The following is a 26,470-nucleotide window of genomic DNA, read 5'->3' on the forward strand; positions in this document are numbered from 1 at the left end:
TCTCGGTGGGCAATTTTCTTCTTCATGGGGCACCGACTCGCAAGATACGCGAATGGTGGGATTCTGGTGTTGCGCAACGCCAAAAGCATGAGTGTGTAACAATCTTTTCCTTCTTATAGTGCAAAGGCAATCACGTTACTTTATAGGGCTTTGCTGGAGGGGGCACAGCCGGCTCTCACGGGCCTCTGGTCACGCTGGGAGAAGATCTGTGGGATTCTATAACGGATTCATCCTGACGGCAAATACTAGTATCTGCTTCTAAAGTGTCCAGAAAGTGTCACTTTAAACGTATTCAATTCTTTTATCTTCATCAGGCCTATTTGACCCCGACGGCGCATCCACGCCATGTTCCCGCCTGTGATCCCGGAGTGCCCCCAGTGAGCCGCAAAAGATGCAGATTTCTCCCACACGTTCTGGTCCTGTCCGCCCCGCTTTTACTGCCGTACTGGAAGACGGTCCTTCAAGTGGTTCGAGGAGCAATGGATAGAGACTTTCCCCTTGGTCGCCAACTATGCTTGCTAGGCCTCCATGTACGAACGGCAGCTAAGAAAACCACTAATAGGTTTTTAGATCTGGCCTTGGTCCTTGCCAGCATACAGCGGATTAAGAGTTCGAAGACCGCTTGTGGTCCTGATGTATATCGATGGGGGCAGGATTTGGTGGAATGGGCCGACTGGTAAAGGAAGGCAATCTACAGATAGGAGGCTCAGGGGATAAGGAAGGAACCAATTTTGCCCGCATGGGATGCTATCTTGTTGGCATGTCCACAAGTCTCCTTCTGGTGGGTCTTCCACGGCCTTAAAGACTGGGGTAGATGGCCCCACTCTGGGAAATTCCCTTCAGTAACCTCTGGGTCTCTCTGCACTCTTGTTCTCCATCCCCTTGCTATGGGTTTTGGCGGGGGGGGGGGAAATAAACCCCTGCTGTATGAAAGAATCATGTTACCGGGAGACCTGCGTGCTCTCCCTATTGTGCTGCCTCTCTCATAATTGCCATGATGCCTCTATTATTACCTCAAAATGTACCTCATTTTTTTGCCTTGTCTTTAATTTTTTAACATGTCAGCTGCTTCCTGTATATATGTAAGATTTTTGATGTTTTAGAAAATCTAATAAAAATATTTATTAAAAAAACAAACAAAAAAAAAAGAAGCCTGAGCCACAGTTAACTATGCTAGTGACGGGTAGAATACCACTCACTACGTTATACACAGAACAAATAAATCCTTAACCAAATGCAACGAGTAGAGGAAGGCGATTTGTAAGCGAATGAGACAATGCTGAAAAGAGAGAAGAATACAGAGATAAACACACAACTAACTCGCCCAAGATTTTATGTGCTCCCTACACATGGCTTGGCAGTTCGGGCTGGACTGTTCCCATGAGGCACAGGGTCAGACTGATTTGCATATAGCCATGTCCGAACTGGGGTGGCAGAGTGGGCTAAAGAACGGTGATGGATTAAACCCAGATCTTTTTACTAGGTGTGAGTGTTTGATTGGTTCGGATGCTCCATCCATCACCACCCCCTTTTTGTACCGCTTTTGGTCGCCATAAGTGTGGCAGGGTGTGCTCAGACGTGAGTCCCTTGCTCACTTTGCCACTGGATTCAAGCAAGCCGGGCTGAAGACGGCTGTAATGCCAGAAACCGGTCCTCGGAAGCTTGTTTCCGGTCCAGGGAAGGCATGGCTTGGCAGTTCGGGCTGGACTGTTCCCATGAGGCACTGGGTCAGACTGATTTGCATATAGCCATGTCCGAACTGGGGTGGCAGAGTGGGCTAAAGAACGGTGATGGATTAAACCCAGATCTTTTGACTGGGTGTGAGTGTTTGATTGGTTCGGATGCTCCGTCCATCACCACCCCCTTTTGTACCGCTTTTGGCCGCCATAAGTGTGGCAGGGTATGCTCAGACACGAGTCCCTTGCTCACTTTGCCACTGGATTCAAGCAAGCCGGGCTGAAGACGGCTGTAATGCCAGAAACCGGTCCTCGGAAGCTTGTTTCTGGTCCAGGGAAGGCATGGCTTGGCAGTTCGGGCTGGACTGTTCCCATGAGGCACAGGGTCAGACTGATTTGCATATAGCCATGTCTGAACTGGGGTGGCAGAGTGGGCTAAAGAACGGTGATGGATTAAACCCAGATCTTTTGACTGGGTGTGAGTGTTTGATTGGTTTGGATGCTCCGTCCATCACCACCCCCTTTTGTACCGCCCTACACAAACTAGGCTTCTCTTTTCCCTTTTATGGCAACACTTATTTATAATAAACACAATGCCTGTTAGTCTTTGACCTAACAAGTCATGATTTTCCTGTAACAAGAATTCCCCATTCTTGTACAGACAACTACCTTCCCAAATGTAGACTCTAAAGCACATTCCTCTCTTCCTTGCAAAACAAAACCCCAAAATAACATCTTAACTCTTCAGAAACTTAATGAAGCTGGGATCTAATGTTTTCAAAAAGACAGATTCAAACACAGCCCGCCCCCATGACATTTCTAGGCCTGTAGGCACTCCGAAGTCCTGGTAAAATTTATCATGTGCTCAATCTGTCCCATTATCCAAAAAGAGAAAAGCCCACAGTGAAAAACAAATGGAAAATAAAGGATATACCCAGGACCTAGTCACACCTAAAAAGAGAACACGTTCCTCATTTTTGAATGATACAGGACGGGAAAACCCCCAATGACCCAAGTGTCCCATAGTTGTGATATCCCTGACGAAACGTAGGCTGCTGACACCCCATTCTGTCAGTTATTTGGGCCGCCAACAATAACCCCTGGGTTGATGTGGTACGAAGAGGGTCACCTCAGCTCTCTCTGCCCCCTTCTTATTGAAAGTCAAGACAGAGGGCTAGTTCAGGGTTCTACCAATTTAGATCATCTTACTTTTGACATGTACTCAATTTATTGTTTACCAATGAAGATGTACAGTTTTGTGATAACAAAGCCCCCAACATCCTTAAACTCCAGCTCCAACATTCAGTAAGTGGATAACACACATTCTTGCTCCTCTAGTTTCGCAATGTGATATGGTAAAGTATATGTCCAGTTATCACTCATCGCGTGTTTCATCAATGTTGCCCATTCAGGTTATGTTAGCTGTCACACTTACACATGAACATTACATTGTCGATCATGTAAGAAAACTAGAGCAATGAATTCTTAATTAAAAAAGAGGAAACAAAATGTCATCAAACCTATTTCAGTTTTTAAAAGGTAACATTCAATCTCAGACCCACTCCATGGATGACAAGGCTATCTAAACAGAGAACATTTTATGACAGCAACAAGATCATGTAAGTGACGATTCGCACTAATAAACTCTTCAATATTTTTAAAACTATGACTAAATTAAAAACTAAAAATAAGCAGCTGTTTCATTTTTAGCAATTAAGAGCAACTAAGGGGTATTTAAATTTTCCAGATTAGGTAGGCGCATCTCCCGGGTTACCACTGGATGGTGGATTCAAGTATAGTTGTTGTATCGGCAATGAGGCGAGCGGTGTTACCCCCTGAACCGCTCCAAAGGATGATCAGAGGACTGATCGTCACTAATGAAAAGTAAAAGCAACTATGCCCCTGCACATATACACATTCAAAGTCCAGATCACGTAGTACGTATGATGTTTAGGTAACAGGACTGGATATTAGCATCAGTATTGACCGTCACACACTCTTCAAGAATCCTCTAGATGTACAGAATAATATCCAGGTTCGTTGGTGTAGATACTTCTGTTTATTGTTCCATACAACAGGCCAACACGTGTTTCATCGCAGGGAACAATCTGCGAATCTTCAGGGCTGGATTAAAAACAGAAATAAATTATTTTGGGAGCATGTTCTGTTATCAGACAGACTCCAAATGTGACTTGGTGAGTTACACCCAAGTGAATACAAGCATGCCAAAGCTGTGACTTAGTGTCAGGTCCGGATTGGATGTCAAGAATTGGACCTAAAATACATTTTGCTTCATACTGTATGCATATAGGCACTAGAGAGGCACAATAGAGACAGGACGGTTGGTTTACCGTAAGTCTAAGTGAGCGCGTGAAAGTGTCAGTAAAACCTTAAAAACATCCGAGAACCCAAGTGACTTATGTAAAGTGGTAGCTCTAGCGTATCTACGTTACCTAAACATCATACGTACTACGTGATCTGGACTTTGAATGTGTATATGTGCAGGGGCATAGTTGCTTTTCATTTTTAGCAATTGACCAGTAAAACAGATAATGTATGCAATAATTATTGCACAGTAAAAAACACATTGGATTATCTAAAAGGGTCAGAAATTGAGAATCTCTAATTACACACAATCAAACATTGAATGCATTGAATTCTTCGCACAATCTTCCTTCTGTATTTTTACACTAGTTAACATTGAAGTGGTTCAAAAATCCTCAAAGCCAAGACAGACTTAAAACCCTTGCCATGTATCGCTCATTAGATCCTATAATTCTACACTTCTCAAGGGCACTGGACATACCACAAATATATCCTTCTCCCAATGTGATCCTACTTTAAAACAAAGAGAATCACTCAGACTCACAAGATGTCTTATTAACGTCCCTCCAGCCACTCCTTTTACAGACCTATCTGCAATATGTGTAAATTCTGGAAATAACTGGAACTCTTCAAATACTTAACTTAAATATTTACATATATAATATTTGAATAGAAACGACACACCACAACCAACCTCAAGACAATCATTTCAATTGCATTATGCACGCCCAACCCGTTCTAATCTAGCCACACTGAAGAACACATCCTCAAAAGACTACTTAAAAGAGCAGATCTTTTCAAATGAAAGATCATGTACAGTAAACCTACCAATAAGAAATAACACACCTACCTTCATGTACACTACTCTAAAAACTACTACTAAAACAAAAAATTGCATTTTTATATACAACCAGGGCTTTAGGTTAATATAACAAGAAATCATTCAAATGTTTAGGATTTCATAAAATTCTATTTGCAATATTCAAGGAATGATTGACAATTCGGTTTTAAAGAACTTGGCAAATTATGAAAAACTATTGACCTTGAAATATAGTCATCTTGTACTTTCCGTGAATTAGAATGAAAATGTTCCTAGCTATCGTAAGGGAAAGTTTCAATTCTATTAAGGACTCGGAGGCAAGGATTAGGCTGTTCTTTCTTTACCTTATTACTCCAGCAGCCATTAACAAAACATAACAAAACTACATTTCCCATGAGCCCATGGGAAAAATATATATTGTCCAATCCTGGGCCAGGATGGCCAGTGCCCTTCCCCTGAGGACGCTCTACCCTCTTCTTTCTTTGTGTGACCGCAGCCTGCAAGTCTTCGAATTATTCCTGTTTATTGGCGTCTGAACCAAGGTCAAAAAAGGGGATAAGGTTGAGGTTCCACAATATGGAACAACATGAACATATTTCAATAACAAGGCTTCCACAGCAAGCATAGAATAAGGAACACTACTGCTCTAGTAATCACCAGAGAGAATCGAAAATGAGTTACTCACCACACTTACAAGGATGTTCTGGGAGGGTTTCGCAACTGAGTGGGCTAATCCTCGCCTCTGCGTCGTTTATAGAATTTAAACTTTCCTATACGATAGCTAGGAAATGTTTTACTCTATGTCAGGACCGGGGGCTTTGGATTAGGCTAGTTTTAAGCTACTCTACCACCAGAGACGCCGGTGATGACACTGGTTTGAAGTACAACCTCTTGAAGGTAGAGTCTGAGGATCAGACTGCGGCATTACGGATATCCTCCAACCGCACCCCCAAAGAAAAAGCTTTCGATGCCTTTGCACCCCGAACCAAATGAGTTCAGAAAAGAGAAGTGCCTATCTCGGCTTCCTGCGTAACCCAGCGAACCCATCTCACAATCGTAGGGGAGGAGACTGCCCTATGTGGTTTAGGACGAGCTATAAACAATTCTTTGATGCCCTGAGGACGTATCTCGACTGTCACCACTTCATAGGCTTTCAGTGCTCTGACCACACATAACTGTGGGACATCCAGGACAGCGGGACCTTGAATTATATTTTGCCCTTCTGGAAACGTGAAAGGTATCTCCCTCGGAAGTGAATACTTGACCCGTAAGGTCCAAGGCTCGTACATCAGAAACTCTGCGACAAAATATCAGACATAAAAGGGTCGTCAATTTCACCAACATCTGTTTTCTAGAAAGATATTTATTCGATGGCCATGACCGTAACAGGGTTAAGACTTTATTGACATCCCAAAGGGTAGAGTATCGAGGTTCTGGTGGCCTGGATAGCCTGATACCTCTCAATAGTTTGCACATTAGCGGGTGCTACCCAATAGGGTGACTGTCCACCGGTATATGGCCAGCGATATAGCAGATCGGAAGGTGTTAATTGACCAGAGAAGCTAAAAAGTCCGCCCCATCAGATCAACCTGTTGTCGAAGACACCAACTCCCCCATCAAGACCAAGCTCTCTGCCTAGGATCTTGCGAGCAATGAGGCAGCGTCCTCCGAACGGCCTGGCACCTTCCAACGTTACCTGTAACCCGCCAGGTCATCAGTTGAAGGCCTCCCAAAAGGAGGAGGTGATTGGGATTCCCTTGAGGATCACTGAGGAGATCACGAAACTGGGGTAGACGTATTGGAAAATACCAAGAAAGTCTATCGGAACTGGAAACCAAGCTTGTGACTTTCATATCGGGGTGACGATCACCAGGTCCAGTAGCTGTATTTTCATCTCGGATGACACCTTCATTATCATCGCAAAGGGGGGAAAAGCGTAGCCCTGCTCCGTACTCCACCCGTGCAGGAACGCTGCCGTCACCAAGGCTTCCGGATCCAGGCGCCAGCTGTAATACCTCTGCAACTGGGTGTCCAGCTGAGAAGCAAAGAGGTCTATCAAGAAGGTGCCCCAGAGGGATTGGAGTTTGTGGAATACTCCAGGATGTAATTTCCATAGGCTGGTGTCCTTCCAATGGCGGGAGCCCCAATCCGCAACCTGATTGGATATCCCTGGAAGGTGCTCCGCCAAAAAGGAAATCTGATTGGATAGGCAGTACATCCAGAGGTCCCATGCTAGATCCGATAATGCTCTGGATATTTCCCCCCTAAATGGTTGATGTAACGTATCGCTGCTACGTTGTCCATCTTGAGAAGGACACAACATTGGGCCCCGTCTCTGGTCCAGCATTTCACCGCAAAGCAGCCCACCATCAGCTCTAAGCAATTGATATGAAGGCCCTGCTCTGCGGAGGACCATTTTCCTCCGGCACAAACAGCGCCGCAGCGGGCACCCCAACCTGAACCACTTGCGTCGGACTATCACTAGGTCGGGCTGTGACCCGAAAATCGCTCGGCCGTTCCAAGCCTCCATGTGCGAAATCCACCATCACAGTTCCATCTTGGCCTCTTCCAAGAGGGGAATGGCATGGGAAGAAGTAAGGCCCCTGCGCAGATGTGAGGCTTTGAGACGCTGAAGATCCCTGTAGTGCAAGGGGCCCTGAAATATGGCCTAAATGGACGACAATTACAGGCCCACTACCCTTGCGAGTTGGCGAAGAGATATCGTGGGTTTGGCTAGAGTGCATCACAGCTTGTGCCTGATCTTTGCTAGTTTGCGAGAGCGAAGGCGTAGAGTAGCCTCGACCGAGTCCACTAGAAATCCTAAGAATTGCATCTTCTGAGAGGGTATGAGATTAGACTTGGATTCGTTGATCACAAACCCAAGGGACTCCAAGAGGCTTACTGTCTGCTGTAGTTGGGCTAGTAAGCATCGGGGGCACTGATTCATCAATATGATGTCGTCCAGGTAAACAATCATCTGTATCCCTCCGATCTGAGGCGCTCCACCACCGGCTTCATTAGCTTGGTGAAGCACCACGAAGCAGAGGACAAACTGAAAGGAAGGGACGTAAATTCGAACGTCTGCGAGTTCCATTGGAACTGAAGAAAACGCCTTGGAGGCGGGGGAAAAAAAACAATAATAAAAAAATAAATAAATCGGGATTGGTAGGTATGCATCCTTGAGATCCAGGCGGCCCATCCAATCCCCGGTTTGGAGGAGATCCCGGAGGAGGTAGATACCCTCCATCTTGAAGTGGCAATAAATTAGCCATCCCTTTGGAGTCCTTGAGATTTAGCCCCCATCTCTTTTCTCTACTACGAAGATGTTGCTGAGGAAACCCCGGCGATTAGGGGTCAAAATTACAACTTGTCTATCAGATCTCTCTGCTCCCTTGAAAAGGAGAGCAGCCTTGGGTGAACAACAGGAGTAGGTTGTTCGATATATTCTATCTGAAAGCCTTGCACTGTCTGTAACACCCATGCGTCGGAGGTTAAAGAAACCCAATTGTGGTAGAAACATTGTAGCTTGCCCCCTATTACTATATCCACCAAACATTGAACGCTCACCTTGTTGGTTATTGTAGCCGCCGTTTCCTCTTCCTCCTCTACGACGTTGTTGTGGTCTGGTAGGGTAGAAGTTTCCAAACTTGTTGGGATCCTGCCACTGTCCCCGGCAGGGTGCTGCCGACTTGAAGGAGGTTTGATTGTAAGGACGGCCGGTCGATCACCCCCTACCACGACCGGCTGCCCCAAAAACATGCTGGGTGAAGATACGTTTAATAGAGGACTGGGTTTTGTCCAGGGAGATGAACGTGTTAACAAATTTTCCCAACTCCTTGACGAAAGGATCTCCGAAAAGATTGCCTTCCGCCACAGGCCCAGCCTCCGAGGTGGCCAATTCCCCCAGCTTAGGGTCAATTTTAAATAACAAGGATCTGTGGCACTCCATGGAAATGCCTATGAAACATACAAGCGGCCCTATAGTAAACAAGAATAATGATAATTGACCGTATGACAGTTTATGTTATAATGAAGCAGCCCTCAGAATGGTAATAAAACTATTCATAGGATTGAATATGTAACATAAGATTCAGTATTGACGAGCATTAAGATTCAGACAAAAAATGTGCCCTCACATATTTAATATACATCTCAACACGAACGCAAAAAATCAGGTCAATCACTCATTGATGACAAACATATCAGTAATAAAAGAAGATGAGCAGTTAGATCTCATTTATACTTATGGACACTCTGCATATTTAAAGATGGCTGCCATCAACAATAAACCTGTGCCCGAATGAAACCTTAATAGGAAAAGGAAACTTATTCAAACATAATAAAGAAAGGGGATAAAACGCCCGAGACACACACTTGCATAATTTAAAATAAATTTAAATAAAGATAACGTTTCTTATTGAAACACCCTAGTAATTATCCCGTGCGTTATACCAACTAGAAAAATGTTAAGCTATAATGAATAAAACGCCCGATGATGAAATTTAAAAAATTTGTGTTGGGATCTCGATTTAACAGAAGATGATTAGCGTATGAGCCCATAATCAAGATAATTGGAATTCACGAACATAAAATGGCACCCATAACGGACTTTAGCCCATACAACCTAAGGCAACTTCCCAATCCAAGATGGCGCTGACGAAAAACGCACAGCTGCACAAACGAGCCATACTAAAGCTTGACTTTTCAACGACTAGGATCCTTAAGGCACAAAAAATGATGTTCGGGGGTTAGAAATGAAAGAACATAGTTGAGGAGTCAATTATGAATCGGCCCACTTTATAAGATGAAATAATTAAACCAACTTCCAAAAAGATGTCGGGAATATACAAAATGACGAAATTACCTTTCATAAAGTTTATCAATAATATACAAACATTCGTACTCAACAAAACAATTTAATTTTTGTTCAAATCAATGTGGAAATGCATAGATATAGGCTACAAACAAACCGTTACAAGATGGCGGTCGCTCTAACCGTAGGAGTGTGAACCACACAACGCGAACCTATCCAAATGAGAACTAATTAAGTAATTATCACTAATTAAGGATAGTATAAAAAAGGAACCCAGGTCCTTCCTAACCTCACTTGCCGAACGAGAAGAGAGGACGTGGATCAAGATTCTTCTTCTTAACAAGTAAGTCCTAGAGGGAGTAAGACTCCAGGGTAAAACTACTTCATACCTTAAGGATGAGTAACTAACAGGGAACCCTTGTTACCTTATAGAGTGTGACCCAAACAAACAATTTTAAAACCAGTGGCATCCCTTAAATCAGTGATGGGAAGGACTGAGAGGATCACCTAGATAAACTGTGGATAATACTAAAGGTAAGATTGTTCGAAACAAGTAAAATGATAATAGAAATATAGGAACAAGGTACCAAATGAGTGACCACCTATACCCTTTACCATTACAGAATAATAGAGGAAGTCCCTGATCTCTACAAGAAACACGTCCTCCCCGTATTCCTTTAAAGACCCTTAGCGGTAAGAGAGAAGAGGGACAGTGGTGATAATTTAAGAAGAAATCTAAATACCAAATGAGGAAAAGAGTGCATAATAAAAACGTAACATTTCCCCAAAATAGGCAATTACCGCTTCTTCATAAATTAACAAGAAGGGAGTCCAAGACCAGATTTTAAGGTAATTTTTTAGTTAACATGGTATAGAATTAAGAAACCAGAATAGGATGACAATTAATTGATTATGGTATCACACTTTCCTGCAGTAATAATAACAAGGATAACAACACGCTTGAACACCGGGACAAACTTGCCAGGAAGCAAATAATCCCTAGGTAAGAAACAAGATAAGAGGCATGAGCTTGGCCATGACAACGAGAAGGGCGGAATTAACTGTTTGTCCCTTCCTTTTAGCAAAGCTTGATTCACCGGTAGTTCCCAAGATTTTATTGATACAGACTATTGGAGGTCCCGCATAGACCAAATAGGTATGAGACAATCTTTATACACAGTCCTAAGATTAGGATTGAAATATGGATTGGTGAGAACTTTGTGATGGGTTACCAAATTATAGGGGAATAATATAAACATATGGCATTAAAAACCAGGAATTGATGTATGAAATGAAGAGGGAGAAAAGTAAGGTCTAAGACTTGAGATGTGAAAAAAGATGAGCAAGTACATTTGTTTAGCTGATTGTTATTGTACACTTTCTTTAGATGTATTTTGTATTGAACAACAATGTCCTGAAGAAGGTGCAGAATTTGTAGATCACCGAAATGCCGCGTCGACAATTTGTTGGTTAATAAACATTTTATGTTAAAAATCCTTTTTTTTTAAATACTGTGAATATTTAAGTTTGAAAAGATGTTTTTATCAGAATGTGTACATTTATTTTAAATTGTATAAACTGACTCTAGTATTGTACTTATATCTCAACCAAGTATTAATAAATAACATATTTTGAATCTTATGACTGGTTGGTGCGAAACTTTGCCCTCGCTTTAACAATTGTTATCTGACTTAAGGAGTTTTGTAAATTTGGTAACCTACACAAAGAATATTTTCACATGCATTTGTTTGCTCGTATAGAAAGTAGTGACTTGTGAGGCTTGTCCCACCCCCCAAAAAATTTGGAAAAGGAAATTTGCTGTGTTTTGTACTCCATGGAATTGGCCACATTAGCATTCCCCAAGAATCTGACTGCCCTCTGGGCCCAACTGGAGAGTGTCTCGGGAGAGATGAACGTGCCCGAGTGTTGGACCCGGCCTCATGGCGTGGCCCTACCCTTCCCGCATGGCGGGCCCAGGACGACATCGGCCCTCCACCCAGCATCGGGCAGCCCTTTTGCCCGACACTGCACGCCCCAACCTTGCTGGTCCGGCCACCATCCCGGACCCCCACTACCGACCTAGCTCCAGCGTGGGCCCCTCACGACCTAAGCACGAGGCTGCGCCCGACTCCATCTTGGGCCCACCATGTCACGACCACGTGGCCTCGGCCCGGGCCTCAGCAGAGCCCAGACATCAAGGCACCAAGATCCACCCAGGTGGTCGAGTGGCCACTCGACAGATCCCGGAGAGAAGGGTGTTTCGATGGCCCTCCAGCCGTCCCCGGAAGCCTGGTTTCGATCACCCTCCGGCCTCCCTGGGCACTGGCTCCACCCCCCTGCTGGGTGTCTGGACACCATCATCCCTGCCCCTCTGACCCCCAGGCGCGAGGGTCCGGACATCAAAGGACTCCAGTCCTATATCTGGGCCAGCCCCGGAGTAGGACGGCAGTTGTATCCTGGACTGGAAAGCCCTGCTGACGCTGTCACGGCCGACCCCAGAAGAACTCGTTTTCCTGGAACCTGAAGAGATCTTGAGAGCCTGCTGGCGCTGCCGCGGCCCACCTTTGCCGAACCATCTTGAGAGCCTGCTGGCGCTGCCGCGGCCCACCTTTGCCGAACCATCTTGAGAGCCTGCTGGCGCTGCCGCGGCCCACCCTTGCCGAACCATCTTGAGAGCCTGCTGGCGCTGCCGCGGCCCACCTTTGCCGAACCATCTTGAGAGCCTGCTGGCGCTGCCGCGGCCCACCTTTGCCGAACCATCTTGAGAGCCTGCTGGCGCTGCCGCGGCCCACCCTTGCCGAACCATCTTGAGAGCCTGCTGGCGCTGCCGCGGCCCACCTTTGCCGAACCATCTTGCGAGCCTGCTGGCGCTGCCGCGGCCCACCGTTGCCGAACCATCTTGAGAGCCTGCTGGCGCTGCCGCGGCCCACCTTTGCCGAACCATCCTAAGAGCCTGCTGGCGCTGCCGCGGCTCACCCTCTCGGAACCCCCGGCTCGAGGATTGAGAGCTGTGCGCAAGGTATCCCTTCCTACTCCCCAACCGAGACTGTCCCGCTACCCTGATCCCCTCTTGCGAGACTTTACAGACCCCTCGGTCTGCTTGTACCTATCGCTGAGAACCAGCAACCTTTATTTCCTGATGAAGCTTACGAACTCGACCTCTGGTGTGGTGTCCATTTGTAGTGTGTGGTTACTCGGCTGTGCGATCCTAGGAGAGGGCCCTCACCCAGGAGGCCTCTCAGTAACGCTCGGCTACTTCTTGACGGAGAGGTGGACCTAGGGGTGGTCAGTCAGACATCTTCTGCCTCCCCCGGGGTCGCCTTTCTAACATTGGTGGCAAGCGACGGGATCCGAGCCGACGCAGATCGTACAGAGAGTAATTCACTCACTACCGAGAAAAACACACCGCGACCATGACTACTCAGGAAACCAGACCGACAACGGAATTCCAGAAAGAAAAGATGGAAGATTACAGCCACAAGGAGTTAAAGCAATTTTGCAAGGACCTAGGCATCGCTACCACGGGCCTCAACACCAAAGAGGACTTTAAATCAGCCCTGCAAGCCTGGGCAGACGCCGATAACGCGCCGCCCCAGAATGAAGATAACCCGGGCCCGAATGGACGCCCGGAGACCGACGCGAACCCAGCGGGGGAAGGACCCGCAGACCTAGACACGGGCCTCCCCCACGGAGACGCCCGAGAACGAGAGAGGAACCGGCTCCACGAGTTGGAGCTCGCCCGACTCCGAGAAGAAGGAGAGATACAGCTGGCAGAAAGGAAATTAGCCCTCGAGCAACTACGGCTGGAAGGAGACCTAGAGGAAAGGAGAAGACAACGAGACCTCGAAGAAAAGAAACTCGTGCTCGAGCATGAGCGCGGCCTCAAAGAACTGGAAATCAAGGCCAAAACAACAGAAACCGGCACCGTCGGGGGTAAGACCTCACCCCCGCCGGGGGACACGAAGGTGCACATACCCAAGGAGGTCGTCAAAGAATACTATAAGAACGACGACATCCAACAGTGGTTCAAAGCCTACGAGGTCGCCATGACCGCCCATCGAGTACCCCTCAAAGACTGGGGCGCCGGCTTATGGGGGAAGTTCATCAACGAGGGGAGAGACGCCCTGCTAGAGCTCCCCGACGCCGAGATGACCTCGTACGAACACATGAAGACCGCCCTCCTCACTCGCTACGGACTCACCCCCGAAATGTACCGGCAGCGATTTCGAGACTGTAAAAAAATCCCCAGTACCACTTGGGTGGAGTACGTGAACTTTTACAGCAGATCCTTCGAAGGGTGGATCAGAGGCTGCCAGGTCACCACCTACCAGCAGTTGGTCCCACCTCATCCTATGGGAGCATCTTTCCAATAACTGCTTCGTCGAACTCCGGCAGCACCTCCTCGACAGCAAATTGACAGAGCCACGAAAACTCGCTGTCGAGGCGGATAGATGGGTGAGCAACCGAGTTCCCAGGAGTCCGATGGGAGACTACGGCCGGGGATCCCCGGGGAACCACCGACCCCGAGGCGGCGGAGGAGGCCAGAGCAGGGGCCGAGACACCCCCGCGGGGTCATCCCCTACCTCCCAGTCGCCATCCCTGGGTTGGAGGGGAGGCCCCCCAGCCAGGCCCGGGCCCCGCCCGAATGTTACGTGCCACAGATGCCAGCGACAGGGCCATTATGCGAACGACCCTCTCTGCCCGATGAACCAGCGACCCGGCACCACCGGTCCCCCGAGCCGCCAGATCGCGGCCGCCGCCCTGAGTGCAGAGGGAGGCGAAGAAGAGGGCGACGACCCCGAGCAGGCCGAGTGGGAGCCCGCAGCCATGATCTAAGCATGCCTGGGTGATCGAGACATGATCCCCCGAGACCCGATCCCAGGTAACACCCAGAAATACCGCCAATGGGTCACCATCAATTGACGCCGGGCCGAAGCCCTCCGGGACACTGGAGCCAGCGTGACGGCGGTCCGCTGCCACTTGGTAACCCCAGAACAAATCCTCCCCAACGTCTTGTGCCCAGTGCGGTCGGCTGACAACTCTGAAAGTTGGTGCCAGATGGCCCGCATCCCCTTCGAGTGGGGAGGGGTGTCGGGCATGCTGAAGGTGACTGTCCGAGACGATGCCCCCGTGGACTGCCTCCTCGGGAACGACCTGGAAAGTTCCCTCTGGGCCGGCGTAGAGCGGAAAGAGCATTTGGGGATGCTAGGCCTTCCCGAGTGGGTTTGTGCGACCACCTGCTCCATGTCCGCCCGGGCCTCCCCCCCAACGGAGAAAGCCCCGATCGAGGAGCCGGAGTGGCCCGCACCTCCACCGCCCGCCATCCCTGAGGATACCGACCCTGAACCCGGCCCCCCGGGGCCCAGCCATGAGGAAATCACCGAGCTCGGCCACCTGCCGGAACTAGCTCAGTGGCGCCAAGAAGGTGGCCCCACCCGCGAACAATTCCGACAAGAACAGAGCACCTGTCCCTCCCTCGAGGGACTTCGACGACAAGCCGCCACTCAAGCCGCTGGAGACCCTGCGGGGTCCCACTGGGTCTATTGGGACAACAACCTTCTCTACAGTGAACAGAAGATTGCCGAACTAGGGGCCAGCCGCCTGCTGGTCGTTCCCCTCGGATTTCGAGACTTCCTCTTGAACTTAGCACATGATGTGCCCCTCGCCGGGCACCTGGGGCAGGACAAAACTGACAGCCGCCTGGTGACTCATTTCTACTGGCCGAAAATGCGCAACGATGTGCACAATCACTGCCGATCCTGCCCGACCTGTCAAGCCAGCGGGAAGAGCGGGGGGAAAGTCAAAGCCCCGCTCCAGCCGTATCCCGTGGTCACCACCCCCTTCGAGCGAGTGGGGATAGACATCGTGGGGCCCCTGGACCCCCGCACCCCTCAAGGACACCGCTTCATCCTCGTGCTGGTGGACCATGCCACCCGATATCCGGAAGCCATCCCCCTCCGAACCATCACGGCCCCAGTAGTAGGCCGAGCCCTAATGGGGATCTTCTCCAGAGTCGGCTTCCCCCGGGAAGTCGTGAGTGATCGGGGCACAAACTTTATTTCCAAGTATATGCGATCCCTGTGGCAACAGTGCGGGGTCACATACAAGTTCACCACCCCGTATCACCCCCAAGGAAACGGACTTGTGGAGCGGTTTAACCGAACACTGAAGGGAATGATCAAGGGCCTCGAGGAGCCACTACGACGCAAATGGGATGTTCTGCTGCCTTGCCTCCTGTTTGCGTACCGCGAGGTACCACAGAAGTCCCTGGGGTTCAGCCCCTTCGAACTATTGTATGGGCACCCGGTCCGGGGCCCCCTCAGCCTGGTCAAAGAAGGCTGGGAGACGGCTGTCTGAGGTGCCCCACCAGATGTCTACCAGTACCTCCTGACCCTCCGCAACCAGACGCGGAAATTCCGGGAACTTGCCGAAGCCAACCTTGAAGCCAGTCAGGAGGAGATGAAACGCTGGTATGATCAGAACGCCTCGTCCATCGAATTCGAACCGGGCCAGCAGGTCTGGGTCATGTCCCCGGTTGAACCTTGTGCCCTCCAGGACAAGTGGACGGGGCCCTTCAAAGTGGTGGAGCGCAAGAGCCCCATCACTTACTTGGTGGACATGGAGTCCCCCAGGAACCCCCTCCAGGTCCTACACGCTAACCGGCTCAAGCCGCACTTCGCCCGCACTGAACTAAGCCTGCTGTTAGCGACCGATGAAGGAGCTGAAGACGACTCCGAACCACTGCCGGATCTCATGAGCACCACTGAGAAGGACGGCTCCATCGAAGGGGTCATGCTCTCCTCCACCCTGACCCCGGAGCAGCACCATGACTGCCGGCAGCTGCTGGGGCAGTTTGCAGATCTGTTTTCCCTCACCCCTGGAGTCACCTGGTGGTGTGTCCACGATGTAGACACCGGAGACAGCCCGCCTGTAAGACACCGAGCTTTCCGAGTGCCCGATCGAGTTCGGGCCTGCATCCAGTCCGAGGTGGCCAAGATGCTAGAGCTGGGGGTAGTCGAACCCTCCGACAGTCCGTGGGCCAGCCCAGTTGTCCTGGTCCCTAAAGCCACCGCCCCCGGCACGCCCCCGGAGCTCCGGTTCTGTGTTGACTACCGGGGGCTGAATGCCGTCACCAGGACCGACGCCCATCCCATCCCCGGGCGGATGAACTGATCGATCGCCTGGGGGCTGCGAAGTATCTCAGCACCTTCGATCTCCCGGCCGGGTATTGGCAGATCGGCCTCACCCCTGGAGCGCAAGAGTGATCAGCCTTCTCGACCCTGGATGGCCACTACCATTTCAAGGTGATGCCCTTCGGCATGAAAAACGCCCCGGCCACCTTCCAGAGACTCGTGAATAGAGTGCTGGCCGGGCTAGAAGAGTTCAGCGCCGCCTACCTAGACGACATTGCAGTGTACAGCCTCCGCTGGGATGCACACCTGACCCACCTCCGGGAGGTCCTGACGGCCCTCCGACGGGCCGGACTAACAATAAAGGCCAGCAAGTGCCAGATCGGCCAAGGGTCCGTGACGTATCTGGGACACCAGGTGGGAAGCAGCCGGGTGGCTCCCCTCCATCCAAAGATTGACGCCATCCGGGCCTGGGAGCCCCCAATCACCCAGACCGCCGTCCGAGCCTTCCTGGGGCTCACAGGATACTATCGGCGCTTCATCAAAGACTATGGAAGCATTGTGGGGCCCCTCACAGAACTGACCTCCAAGAAGCTACCCCAGAAGGTGTGCTGGACCCCAGAGAGCCAAGCAGCCTTCGAGACTCTCAAGACTGCCATGTGCACCGCCCCTGTGCTCCAGGCCCCCGACTACAGCCGAGAGTTTGTGGTCCAAACCGACGCCTCGGAGCATGGCATTGGGGCGGTCCTCTCACAAGTGAACCCTGAGGGAATCGACCTTCCCGTTGCCTTCATCAGCCGGCGGCTGCTAGCCAGAGAACAGCGCTGGAGCACCATCGAGAGGTAAGCCTTCGCCGTCGTGTGGGCCCTAAAGAAGCTCCGGCTCTACCTCTTCGGCACCCACTTCCGGGTCCAGACCGACCACCGGCCCCTGCGGTGGTTGATGCAGATGCGGGGCAAGAAGCCGAAACTGTTGCGATGGTCCATCTCCCTGCAAGGGATGGACTTCACTGTGGAGCATCGCCCCGGCAACGACCACGCCAATGCCGACGGCCTCTCCAGATTCTTCCGCCTCGGCGAGGAGAATCCCCAAGAAGATGGGTGACTCTCCCCTGCCTTCAGCTGGGGGGGACGCGTGTTGGACCCGGCCTCATGGCGTGGCCCTACCCCTCCCGCATGGCGGGCCCAGGACGACATCGGCCCTCCACCCAGCATCGGGCAGCCCTTTTGCCCGACACTGCACGCCCCAACCTTGCTGGTCCGGCCACCATCCCGGACCCCCACTACCGACCTGGCTCCAGCGTGGGCCCCTCACGACCTAAGCATGAGGCTGCGCCCGACTCCATCTTGGGCCCACCACGTCACGACCACGTGGCCTCGTCCCCGGCCCAGGCCTCAGCACAGCCCAGACATCAAGGCACCAAGATCCACCCAGGTGGTCGAGTGGCCACTCGACAGATCCCGGAGAGAAGGGTGTTTCGATGGCCCTCCAGCCGTCCCCGGACGCCTGGTTTCGATCACCCTCCGGCCTCCCTGGGCGCTGGCTCCACCCCCCTGCTGGGTGTCTGGACACCATCACCCCGGCCCCTCTGACCCCCAGGCGCGAGGGTCCGGACATCAAAGGACTCCAGTCCTATATCTGGGCCAGCCCCGGAGTAGGACGACAGTTGTATCCTGGACTGGAAAGCCCTGCTGACGCGGTCACGGCTGACCCCAGAAGAACTCGTTTTCCTGGAACCTGAAGAGATCTTGAGAGCCTGCTGGCGCTGCCGCGGCCCACCTTTGCCGAACCATCTTGAGAGCCTGCTGGCGCTGCCGCGGCCCACCCTTGCCGAACCATCTTGAGAGCCTGCTGGCGCTGCCGCGGCCCACCTTTGCCGAACCATCTTGAGAGCCTGCTGGCGCTGCCGCGGCCCACCTTTGCCGAACCATCTTGCGAGCCTGCTGGCGCTGCCGCGGCCCACCGTTGCCGAACCATCTTGAGAGCCTGCTGGCGCTGCCGCGGCCCACCTTTGCCGAACCATCCTAAGAGCCTGCTGGCGCTGCCGCGGCTCACCCTCTCGGAACCCCCGGCTCGAGGATTGAGAGCTGTGCGCAAGGTATCCCTTCCTACTCCCCAACCGAGACTGTCCCGCTACCCTGATCCCCTCTTGCGAGACTTTACAGACCCCTCGGTCTGCTTGTACCTATCGCTGAGAACCAGCCACCTTTATTTCCTGATAAAGCTTACGAACTCGACCTCTGGTGTGGTGTCCATTTGTAGTGTGTGGTTACTCGGCTGTGCGATCCTAGGAGAGGGCCCTCACCCAGGAGGCCTCTCAGTAACGCTCGGCTACTTCTTAACGGAGAGGTGGACCTAGGGGTGGTCAGTCAGACATCTTCTGCCTCCCCCGGGGTCGCCTTTCTAAAGATTTTAGCTAATGGGCCAGCCGTGTCCAGGAGCTTATCCTGGCACGCTCTCCAGAAACGATCAATGCTCTTCTTAGGGTCTCTAATAAACTTTGACAGGAAGGTGGCCATTTAAGGGTCCACCTCAGGGGTGAGGGTGGCCTTTCCTTCTAGTGTCGGTCTCGGACATTCCACCTTAACGCAGCTTCTAACCTCTTTACCCAAGTGCTTGCGAAGCCTAGATGCCATATATGCAGCCACTATAGGGGCCGGAACCCATTCAGCTGACCGGGGGCTAAGCAGGTCATCCGGGTTTAGCATGTCACTGGCTACATCAGATTCCGGAGGTTGGTTTGAGCACGCTGGGCGCCATGGCCTGCCCGAGTCACCATCCCCATCAGAGGTCTGGGGGGGGCTTGTCCTTATCGCTGCAGGCAGATTGTCCTCTGTGGGTTGGGGAGTAGTTCGAGGGGGGCAGGGTTGGGCATCCATAAAAGCCTTTTTTAAGCACACAAACGCAACAGTGTCTACCCCTGCATCATTGGCGAGTTTCCTCTTGGGGTCAATGGCGGAGGTTGAGGGCTGCCCTGGAGGTAGGGGGTTTCATAGCCAGACTGGTCTTCCCTGGACTCCAGGGGTTTCGGACAGAAATTAAAGATGTGGTACCCTAGCGACGGGAGGGCCGCACCACGTCAGAGCCTACCGGTTCTGTGGAAGACCACGTATGGTGCGAGAGACACTCCGGCGGTAACAACAACAAAAAATACCAAGTGAATTCAAAGCTGCGTGAGGCCGTAAAGCTCTATAGCACTTAAAGAAACGCTTGCGCCAGGCACAATTAAGATAAAAAACCTTGTGCATCAAGCATAATAGAACATTAATATCAGAGAGAAAATTCGGACTCAACTCGATGCTGCTGGAGCAGTGATGAAAGAGGAGGGTAGAGCATTCTGAGGGGAAGGTCACTGGCCATCCTAGACCTGGATTGGACAATATGTTAAGACTTTTTCCATCCATTTTTCCCATGGGCTTATAGGAAATGTAATTTTGTCATGTTTTGTTAATGGCTGCTGGAGTAATAAAGTAAAGAAAGAACAGCCTAATCCAAAATCTCCAGTCCTGACCTAGAATCATCATTCATTTCACTACTATTAATTCATTCAAATTATCATTATCAGAGATAATTTCATATCCAAGAATTCTTGTAAGCACCTTGACACTAAACCACTTTTCAAACTGACAGCGTTTTAGCAGATAATTATGGGAGTCTTCCCGATTACACTTAAATAGGCTACTTGAATTCGGTTAACATTTCTCAAGTTTGCTGTTTTTGAACATTAATTGTCTCATGTAATTAAAACTCTTCACTCTAGTCACCGTTTACCATTGTCTAAACTCACAGAATGTTTTGTAATTATTCAATGGGATTCAGAATATTTTAATAACTCCTTACAAATCCATCCAGATTTCTTCACTTTTAGAATCTGAACCAATTTTAAAAAAGATCTCTTATGCTACATGTATCTTGTCAAGACTCTTTTTTAATCTGTTACTCAGTCATATTTTCCATGGTAAGATAGTCTTAGAATCCTTTTGCGGCCAAGCTAGAACCAACTTTGTAATTGTATTTTTACTATGAAAAAGTCTTAAAGTCTGTTGATGAATGAGGTGCAACTTTTCTTTCATATATCTTCAACATCTGCACTATCAGCAACTGTGGTCTGAACAACATCTTTAAATAACTGGTTAGCTCTCTCAACAATACCATTAGGATTTGAACTATGAAGAGCTAAAGCTGAAGGTGTCACTCCACAGGTTAAGAAAAAATCTTGCACTCTACTGCAAACTGAATGCAAATGGTACATATTGATTTTCGAGGAAAACCTTCCTGGGCAAAAACATTCCTCACACATGTAATTATAGCTTTGGTATTTAGATCATCAAATCAATCAGTAACTACATTTACGTAGTCCTTTCCTTGTCGAAGTGACATATGTCTGACAACATCTTTTGGTATGCACCCACAAGTGTTTGAGTTTAAATATTCAACACAGAAACCAATGAAAATGTTGACATCAAAATCCTTTCCTGATCACCATTGAGTGTTAATTGTTTTTGTAGAAGAAATTCCAAGATGTCCCTAACGAGCTAAGACTATTAATTTATGCCTTAACTCTGAGGGTAATGCATTTCCAGTTTCTACTCCTTATCAATTTTCACATAGGTCCTCATGAGTGACTGGTTAAATTCATCGCCATGCGTAAACCCTTGTTTATGTACAGGATGGAATTACGAGTTTAGTTTTATTTTAACGCATGCGATAATTATCAAATTTGTTAAATAACCCAACATTTGCTTAAAAGACTCTTTCAGACATCTGTAATACAATATCCATCTTGCCTCCATTTTCCTATTCTTGGCTAGAGATAGTCTACTTGACCCTGTCAATAATTGCTAGCACACAATCTTAGTAATCAAATTTTCTCTATATCTGATCAGAAATCTTTGTTTATTTTTATTTGTTTTATTAGATTTTCATATACAACATTCAAACATCATTACATTGCACTGACATATGATAGTTTCCACAAGTGTCTCTCAATTTCCGGGCTTGTTGTTCTTGGGTCAATGGCCTGTGGGCCTTAGGCACATAATTAAATTGCGCTTTTCTGGCCCACATTTTCCCACACATCATCTAGTATTTCCTACCAGCACCTCCCCCACCGTCCCCCTGACCCGTCACAGGTCACCAATCAATAATCAATTACGGTCGCTAGGCAGTGTTATTTTCTGTCTCCTCACTTGCTTGTTCTTGCAAATAGGTTTGTAGCAGACCCCAGATATTGCAGGGTCGTGAAGTGGCTGGTAACAGTTCAGCATAAGCTGTGAGTTGGTCTTTGCAGTAAGTCATGACGTCTAACTATTCCTTGAAGTTTGGGGCTCGTCCTCTCCCCCACCTACAATCAATTTGCTGTTTCGCTAGCAACAGTCCCAGTGAGACTTGCTTTCTGTATCGTGCTGCTATCTCCTCTGTGTAGCCTAGGAGTACAGTTATTGGGTTAGTGCCTATCCATTGTATTACTGTCGAATCCACGCTAGATGTAGGAAGTCTGTCCCCCTCACTCCGGCATCGTGCACAGCGATCATCCGATCTCACCTGATACGTATGAAGTCTCGCCGGGGTATAATAAACCCGCTGAAGGTATTTATGATGTATTGTTCTTAACCAGCTGTTGACTGCTATTGCCTCTGTTTGCTTGCAACAGTATTCCCATTGTTTATCTGTCTACAGGGTGTCTAATTCTGAGTCCCATCCAGCATGTGTTCCTCCCACCTCCCCCAGGAGTTCCATCAGTGCAGTGCTGTATAGTCAGGACACCATATGTGTAAGTTGTGGAGTTTGTAATAGTGCATATAGTGTGTGGATCATAGGAGGTTCTCCTGGAATGGCAGGAGTGGCTGCCATGACATACATGATATACAAAAATGCCTCCTTGGAGAGTGTGTGCCCTTCTGAAAGAACGTCACGCGATCTTTAAACTTTCCTTTGTGATAAAGATCTCACAATGTTGGGACCCCTCTGTTTTGTAGCATGTTCCTACAGGTCACCTCATGAGTAACTAGCATGCAGGGATGATAGGGCAGTAGCATTAATGGAGAGTATAGTAGCACCTTATCTAATTTTTCCGCTAGTTTTTTCAAGGCTCACCCAGTGCAACCCACTATTGAGAGGGTATGTCCGGCACAGGGAGGCTTGGCTCCTAAGAAAGCTGTGGTGAGGAGAGGGGGCCATGTAGCCTTTCTCTATTGCTAAGTGTAGCATGTATTTGTATTTGGTAAATTTATAAAGCGTGAATTGTTGCCCGCGGGCGTCCAATCGCTGAGGAACCAACAGAGGTGGCCTGGTGGAGTAGCTAAACAGAAAAATTACTGAGGGGGGTGAAATGTATGGTGGTGACTGAAACTAATACACAGCAAAGTATGCTTGAGCACATAGGTAATAAAGTTCCATATCTGGAGCTTCAAAGCCACCTTTTTCAAAGGGTTGGGTAAGTGTGCTCTAACATATTCTGGGTTGTTTGCCTCCCCACGTTAATTTAATCAGTTGTGTTTACAGTGTATGAAAAAATGGCGCACGGGGAGTACTGTATATTTGTGAATAAGTAAAGTAATTTTGGCAGGATCGCCATATTAAATCAGAGAGATGCGCCCTGCTAGTGACAGCGGCAAAGTGATCCAACGTGACCCTGATTCCGTGATGGTGTCAACTGCAGTGCCGTAGTTTGCCCTCAAGGTCGCGTTCCTGTGTCTGGAGATTACTATTTAAGGTTGGAATCGCACTACATCAAGGGGTAGTCTAATGGGAGTTTGTGCGTGTTTGGTGTAAGAGGAAACATCTAGGACTACATAGTTCATGGCAACTCCCGACATCTCCCTGAACGTATGAATTCCCGAAGGACAGGGTTTAAGTTCATGTGCAGATCTCGTTGATATAAAGTGATGTCATTCGCGTACATAGACGCTAGTAAGTGTTGATCAGGATATCTGTAGTGCTGCCACAATTTCCAGCCACAGGTTCCAGAGCACAAACTAGGAGAGATAATGGGCATCCCTGTCTGGTGTCCCATGATATAATTATGAGGTGAGAGCAGCAGCCACTGATCTGTACCGTCGCCCGCAGTTGAGGTTACACTAAGGTGACCCATGAGAGGAAGCGAATCCCATTCTTTTCAGTATGGTGAATAAATAGCCCCATTCTAGTGAATCAAATGCGTTGGTGGCATCTAGAAATACTGCCACTGCCGTGAGGTCAGGATCTATGTATAAGTGCAAACCGGGTTCGTAGATTTTAGGAGATGGCATGCCCCGATACAAAGCCAGATTGGTCTGGAAGGACCAGTAGGTTCATTAGCGAACTGTCTATTGGCTAATATTTTAGCATCACAATTTATGAGGGATAGCGGCCTGTATGCCTAACACTTAGTTGCGGGTTTCCCAGGTTTTAGGAGGGATATGATCATGGTCTCACGTATCATAGGCAGTGGTAGGTCTGTCGTAGTGGCCTCTTTGTAAACTTTCCTGAGTATCGGGACCAAGACTTCTACATAGCATTTGTAAAAATCAGGTGGTAACCCATCGGGGCCCGGAGCTCTGCCCGATCTTAGCTGCATTTTGGCTGCTCTTATTTCGTCTTCTTCTATTTCAGCAGCTAGGAACTCCCTATGAGCGTCCCTGATCCATGCCAGCGCAGTGTCTTCTAAGTAAGTGGACACTTCCGCTGGCCTTTCCATGTGTGTGGAATACAGGTCTGCAAATTAAGCTGCGAATGTTTGAAGGATATGAGAGGTGTCTTTCTGCATATGTCCCTTACAGTCTCCCACTTCTAGAATGTGGTTAGAGAATCTAGGTAGCCATATTGTTTCCGCTAGAGCTCTGCCTGTGAAATAGGCATTTTCGCGCTGCTTCTGTCTGATGTTCGGTCAATGCTTTAATGTTAAGTTCTGATTTTTGCAGCGTCCTCTGGATGTCACACAAAATTCCGCTAACTTTTGCAATGCATACCCCCCCTTATTGTTTCTGATGAGAAATCTTGATGGACAATCAGCACCAGAATTTTAACCAAAATATGTTCTATTCTAAAATTGTATTCTGAAATCTGGCCAACAAACGCAGCAATCACAAGTTCACTTTTCCTATTCTTTTTTCACACAGTAAATATATTAAAAGTTTGTTGCAAAAAATAAAATCTCTGACCTACATGAATGTTTTGAAGTGTTCCGCTGCCTAAGCGCAGACAAGTGCCTCTCTTGAAAGCACTGTAATTTTGTTACATGTTTTTGGAGCAAAGTCTATGGTATTTACTTAAGCCTATGGTATTTACTGCTGTCCCAGTAAAGAATGGGTTTAAACAGGAGCATCTACCATAAGGTGTTCCTCAACTCCACATTTGAAATTAAGATTGTTCGCACAATCCTCTTTAATGTTTCAGTAAGTGTAGTACATCTTCGTACAAAAGTGGATATTATTCACATAAACCTAGGTAAAAGACCATAACGGATCGCTTTTTCCAGGACATGGTGCTTCGGTAGTACCTGAAATTAGATTACTTTTCATTTGATGCCATCATGTGTAAATTGGTGAGATATTCTTTGTGATCATTTAAAAACATATATTTATCTAGTCTTACAGACACGCCTGTACTTTTTATAATATTCAAAACAATTCCTAAAGTTTAATTGTGTTCCTGAATCCTGCATCATTTTGGCATAGATTCAAATATAATCATGTAGGGCAAACCAACTTTGATTTCAACAAAAAATTTATACATTGTTTTTTGAAAGAGCAAGACTATTGATTGAGGTCCAAATAGCATTTGCATGTACTTGAAACCCCCAAATGGTGGTTAAAGCTCCAGAATCATGAGACAAAAGCATTAGATGGTAAGCAGATCAAAGATCACTGGATGAAAAATATTTGTAGGAGGGAATGATATTTAGTAATACGATTTTGTTCAATAATCTTAAATCCGCGCACAAACGCAAACTCACCATTTTTTCGTATATCTACGTTACTAATGCACTGTGATGTGTCACGTTTTGCAAAACTTATCTCAACACATTTTTTGCAACACATTACCTTAATCTTGCCTTTTACAATAATGTACATTGTAAATTTTGAAGCAAACTGGAACACAGGTTCTTTCTATCGGATTCTATCAAATTCTTCAACAAATCCTAATTTGTCCAAGGTTAACATAATTTGTTAGTATTAAACTTTTTGCAAAGACCTTTCTAAAATTATGACAGACATCACTGTTTTGGCTGTGCCTGGATGTAAACTAATTCCCAACAGTCCTTGATTCCAGCCAACGAAAAATGTTTCGATCCTTTTTTATAAATCAAATTGTTTAATGTATTATCTTACCTGAGAAAGCGATACGATCCTCAAAATATCCAAACCTGTCAATTGTTTTTCTTCCACAGGTTAAGGGATTGATATCTGAAGGAATAAAATTGACATTAGACCATTTTTCTGCATAGGTCCTATGTGAAAAGATAGTGATTGGCAAGGCTGAGTCATTAGTGATCTTCATACTCCCTTTCTCAAATCAAATGTTTGAAAAAAGTTTCCTATGGCACACTTTCTTATTAACAGAAAGAACTTGATTTTCTAAAAATTTCTCTAACTTTCTCACACCCTTTAGCAGCATGAATAGTTTCTTCCATTGAAGGGTTCTGAGAACATAATAAAAAAATATTCTATGCTTGTTGAAACAATGAACCAATAATTGATCTCTGATGTACTGGTGAAGTAGCCCT

The 26,470-nt window shown here is 48.0% G+C and overlaps 1 protein-coding gene across 6 annotated transcripts in view; it reads right to left on the reverse strand.

Annotated features, from left to right (window-relative positions):
* RCBTB1 (RCC1 and BTB domain containing protein 1) overlaps positions 1-26,470 on the reverse strand; it is a 255,543-nt gene that overhangs the window by 198,546 nt on the left and 30,527 nt on the right. For 5 of the 6 annotated variants that reach the window (XM_078657360.1, XM_078657364.1, XM_078657359.1 and 2 more), the window contains exon 2: positions 26,076-26,150. The exons of the other annotated variant lie outside the window; for it this stretch is intronic. The gene's annotated coding sequence lies outside the window, so the exon portion shown is untranslated. The remainder of the gene's footprint in view (positions 1-26,075; positions 26,151-26,470) is intronic. 6 annotated transcript variants of the gene reach the window in all.

Source organism: Lissotriton helveticus, chromosome 8 (genome assembly GCF_964261635.1).
Source record: "Lissotriton helveticus chromosome 8, aLisHel1.1, whole genome shotgun sequence".
In the NCBI taxonomy this organism is placed as follows: domain Eukaryota; kingdom Metazoa; phylum Chordata; class Amphibia; order Caudata; family Salamandridae; genus Lissotriton; species Lissotriton helveticus.